This window comes from Petaurus breviceps, unplaced genomic scaffold (genome assembly GCF_028583685.1).
Source record: "Petaurus breviceps papuanus isolate PSGF00001 unplaced genomic scaffold, PetGlider_PUasm1.0 90750, whole genome shotgun sequence".
NCBI lineage: Eukaryota > Metazoa > Chordata > Mammalia > Diprotodontia > Petauridae > Petaurus > Petaurus breviceps.
In genome coordinates this window covers 3930359-3935453 of record NW_027187335.1, presented here as the reverse complement: position 1 = coordinate 3935453, position 5095 = coordinate 3930359, and the positions used below count along the sequence as shown (strand labels likewise).

General features: G+C 42.2%; 1 pseudogene; it reads left to right on the top strand.

Moving 5' to 3' along the window:
* The first annotated feature begins 1203 nt into the window (after window positions 1–1203).
* LOC138145858 (proline-rich protein 3 pseudogene) lies at window positions 1204–3233 on the top strand (annotated as a pseudogene).
* Window positions 3234–5095: the final 1862 nt, after the last annotated feature.

Here is a 5095-nt window from a genome sequence, read left to right as displayed (position 1 = left end):
TCCTAACTCCAGGCCTAGTGCTCTATCCACGGTGCCACCTAGCCGCCCATTGGAATGCTGTGTTAATAGGAGTGGGGCATTTATTTTCTAGCTTTCTTCTGGTTTGCAGTCAATAAATGGCTTCTTGTGTATTCCAACGAACATTCTAATTGTGGCTATTGATGTAAAGTATATTGAGGGGTAAGGTGGAGATGTGAGGACTGTGTAGGGTTTTCATCATTATGGTCCAATGAAAGTAAATTGGGTTTAGAGGCAAGACACAAGGGTTCGAATCCCATTTCTGCTGGGCAGGTCACAACCCCCCTGCGCTTCACTATCCTCACCTATAAAATAAGGGGGACTGAATATACCTTGCTTTTACTGCTTATGGAAGGATGGGAGGGGGTCCTCGAGATACAGTCTTTCATTCATTCTTGGTGAATCCATTTTTCACTTTTAACACGTTTCTAGTTCCCATGTATTGAATACCTCATTCATGAATATCTTGGATTGTGCTTCTCAGGAACTGCTATAGCACAAAAAACCTTCATTCTCTGACTTTGTCAGTGCTGGCTCCTGAATTTACCCTGAATGTGTGAATGACGTTAGCTCCAGTCCTCCTCCCATCCTCATATAGTCCTTGTACCATAAAGACTTCCCATCTCACATGCCCAGTTCTTAAGCCCTTTCCTCTTTACATTGTTCCATACTAGGAGCTTGGTCATGTGCATAGCCTTTCAACACATTCTCAGCCTTCTGTTTCCTGGTTTTGCTATCCTCTATTCCATATTGATCGTAATCATTGTCCGAATTCAGTTCAATTCTTCATTTCAGTTCAACTTCAATTCAACTTAGCACACATTTCTTAAACACCTATGTACACTTCAACATACGCAGTTAAAAGATGAAAAATGACCTTGTTCAGTTCCTCAAAAAACCGTATTCTCCAATAAGAAATGATGGAGTAAGATAAATACACAAATAATCACAATGCAAGTTAATATAAGTGCATGAGAGAAGGTCAAAGAGACTGGTATGAATGATTAGAGGAGAGAAAGATAATTTGTATCTTGACTGGGGGGTGGGATCAGAGAAAGCTTCTAGGTAGAAATTGGCCTAAGACTTGAATGTTCTCATTGTTGCTGTCAGAGAGTAGAATTTGGGTCAATCTTCCTAGCAGTTCTAAGAATTTCCAGGATTTAAAATTATTTATCCTTGCCCCTGCTCACACCAGCCCCTATTCTGATCGCTGCTATTACGCTGGCTGTGATGCCCAAGAGGGGGAAGCAGCGACCACCGGACCCCGAGGAGAGTGGGGATGAGGAGAGTGGGAGCCCCGCTGGTCCCCCCAGCCTCCTGGGCCCTCCCGCCATAGCCAATGGGAAGTTTGGTGGCCCTGATCCAGGCTTCCATAGAGGCCCCCAGGGCTTAAGGGGACCAGTGATTCCACTACTCCTGAGCCTCTCACTTCCTTTCTGGGGAGGATGCCCAATGAGAGGGGGCCCAGGACCCAGACCTCGACCATACCTACATAGCCGTTGGGCCTATGAGGATCCAGAACCTAGGTGGGGAACAGGTTATAAGGACCATGCCAGAAATGGTCCTCCCAATGGATGGAGAAACCTTGGAGGGGTCAGTAGTCACCATCCATCTAAGAATATGCCCTGGCCTAAGAATGCCCCTCAATTCAAGGATGGAGTCCAGGAAGGTGATAGAACAGATAAATCCAACCACCCTGTTTGCAGACACTTCTCAAAGGGCCACTATCGCTATGAGGATCTTTGTTCCTTCTACCACCCAGGAGTGAATGGACCTCCATTGTGAAACTGTGCCTTCCACCAGTCAGGCTCGAGTGGACCTTTTCTATCCTGGAAGCCCATTGCCCTGTTCTTTGTTGGCTTCTCTGAGGTGTTTCTGCCCGACACCTCTGGCCAAGGAAGGAGCCCGAGCCTGATCCTCTCTCTCCCCTACCTGGGGCTCTGGGAGGATGGGTGGGGGGAAGGAGTGTCAGAGGAAGTTTTTAAAAAAAATAATGTTTTATTGATACTTTTGCTTTTTATGCCACCATCACTTCCCAGTAACACCCTCCCCCAACCCTGTCTTGTAACAAAGAAAATTACTATCACAAACTATCAAATGGACCACATCTCACAGAGTATGCAGTATTCCACATCAGTAGTGTTCTGGGAGTTTTGCAATCATTGATCTGCATCATCTACCTTTTTCTCTGTTGGGGGGATGTTGTAATTTCAATGCTATATCCCTTTACTCTTCTTTCCCAATAAGTGACTTTCCCCTGATAAGTTGTAATGGAAACCTAATTGGTGCTGTTCACCCACAGTTTGCCCCCTTTAAGTATTACTTGTGGTTCTTGTGAGCCCTGGATAGTTTTGAAAAAGGATGCCATCTTGATTCCATTTTTGTCTGCTGATTTCCCCCTCCCCCCAAATCATTCTAAGTGTGAAATAGAGAGTGGTCCCTTAGCTTTTTCCCAACTTTTGCTCCCCTCCTTCCCCTTTCCCTACCTCTTATCAGTTGGATTCTGTGAATCTCCACCCAGTATAGATCTCTGGGCAATGAAATTCCCCTTTCTCACTGGGTGGAGCTTAGATGATACTACTGCCTTCTACCCTTTTCCTTACCTTTACCCCAGTGTAGGTTTTCTGTGAAAACAGATTAAGTTTTATGAGTAGGACCTGGAGAAAGATTAGGGAATGTGGGAAAAGGGAGGGACTGGAGCCATGACTGGTTGAAGAGTCTTTGTTTTAGCTTTTTTTTTTTCAAGTAATAAACTCAGAGGAAACATTTTATTTAATCATGGTATTTGTAGTTTTTGTGTATGAGGATCATAGTGTATTCCAGAATAAGCTAAAATACAGACTCCTCTGTCCGGCGCTTAAACCTCTGTACTCTGGCTCCAGCCTATTTTTTTCAGGCATATTTCCTATTACTTTTTATGCACTCTTAGGTTTCATCCCCACTGACCTATTTGCTGGGTCTTACATTACATTGCCTGCTTCTGTACCTTATCCCCATGCCTGGAATGCTCTTTCTCCTCACCTTTACCTCTTGTAATCCCTAACTTAAAGACTCAGCTCACATGAAACACCTACACGAGTCTTTTCCTGATCTCCCCAATTCCTTTGTATATACTTATCTACATTCATGTTGTTGTATCTTTCCTTTTGCTATAGTAGAATGTAAGAGAGTGCCTTGCACATAGCGGGCACTTAATAAATTCTTGATTTGAGTTATATTGAAAAAAAAATTATTCATCCTTGAGTACTTCTTATCTCAGGTTGTAGATAGTTTTATTTTGCAGAATGGTAAAATGAGGCTGGGGGTAATAAGTTAGATATAACTCCAAGATAAAAATCTCTTTCCAATAGATGAAAAAGTGGCACAATCTCTTTCTGGAGGGCTCTCTGTCAGTGTGGGATAAAAACAAAACAAATACACACACAAAACAACACTGGACCAGAAGGGAGAGCTGAGTTCTAGTCCCAGATCTGCCAAAAATTATCTGGGTGATCTTGGGCAAGTCAATTTCTGAGTCTAAGTTTCCTCATTTATAAAGTGAAGGAATGGGGCTAGGCCTCTAGTCCCGAGTCACATTTCTACTCTTCTCTCCCAGTTACACTCCCATCAATGACTTCTTTCTCCTTAATCATTTCATGTTTCAACTCTGAGACTTTATTGTTATTTTTCTAACCTTCAGAGCCAGCACTCTTCTGAGAAGAGGGAATGAATTGTATGGAGTAGGGATTCTTAAAATGGGGTCTATAAATCCACTTAAAAAATTTTGATAACTGTATTTTATTTTTTTTTTTATTTTTAAAAGCAATGGGGGTTAAGTAACTTGCTCAAGGTTACATGGCCAGTTATTTTGTGTGGGTGTTAAGTATCTGAGGCTGGAACCAACCCCAGGTCTCCCAATGCTGGGGCTGGTGCTCTTATCTGGCCACCTGGCTGCCCCTGATAACTGTATTTTAATATAATTGGTTTCTTTTATAATCTTACGTACTTTATTTTTATGTATTTAAAAATGATTTTACACATTCAGACTCGACTCTGAACCATTCCTGACCTATTAGGGTGATTGCCACACACTGCTGAAGGGACATTGTGACTGCCTCAAGAAGGCAGGAACCAAGGGAGAAAAAAGGTAATATACCTAGGTGTTGCTAAAAAAAGAAAAAGACCTGAGGTATTCATGTGCATATAGTCTTCTTATTCCCCCTTTCCTTCTTATTCAAATTATTTTTTCTTTTTTCCTCCTCCTCCCCCTTCCTTCCTCCCCCTCCTCCTCCTTCTTCTCCTTCTCCTTCTTTCTTCTTCTCCTTCTCCTCCTTCCTCCTCCTCCTTCTTCCCCAAATAGAGCAGATGAGTAATAAGCCATGAGGATAGTGGTTTGGGGCTTAGGTCACGTGATGAAAACCCTTGAGGACCTTTAGGCCTCAGGATTTGAGCAGCCTGGCCTAGTGGCAAGAGTACAGGACATAGAATCAGAAGATCCAAGTTCCTGGTTCTGTTCTGTAATGGTAGCAAAATACTAGAGCCACCTACTTCATAGGAGTCATGTAGATCAAATTGCATATAAAACACTTTGTTACTACAATAAAGGTGTGCCCAAAGGCTTATGCTTTAATCACTCAGACCTGCACTAAGCCTTTTGAGGCACCCTGTATATGTATGTCAGTGTGAGGTAGTAGATAGAATGTCCAAGGACTTGGAGTCAGGAAGACCTGCTTCAAATACTGTCTCAGGCACTTAGTAATAATGTGACTGTATACAAATCACCTACTCTTTCTGGGCCTCAAGCTTTCTTATCTGTGAAATGGGGATAGAGCTAGCACCTGTATCCTAGGGTTGTTGCATCATATAACAAGATATGTGTAAAGTACTTTGCAAACTTTAAAGTGCTCAATGTTAATTCTCCTTGTTACTAGTTGTAAGTTATTATGATAATTATAGTGATAGACAATGGAGAACCATGATATTGAGTATAAGAATTTTTTACTTTATAAGATCAATAGTTTTTCCAGTCTATGTTGCCTCTGCTCATGGAGGAAGAAGAAGAAGAAGAAGAAGAAGAAGAAGAAGAAGAAGAAGAAGA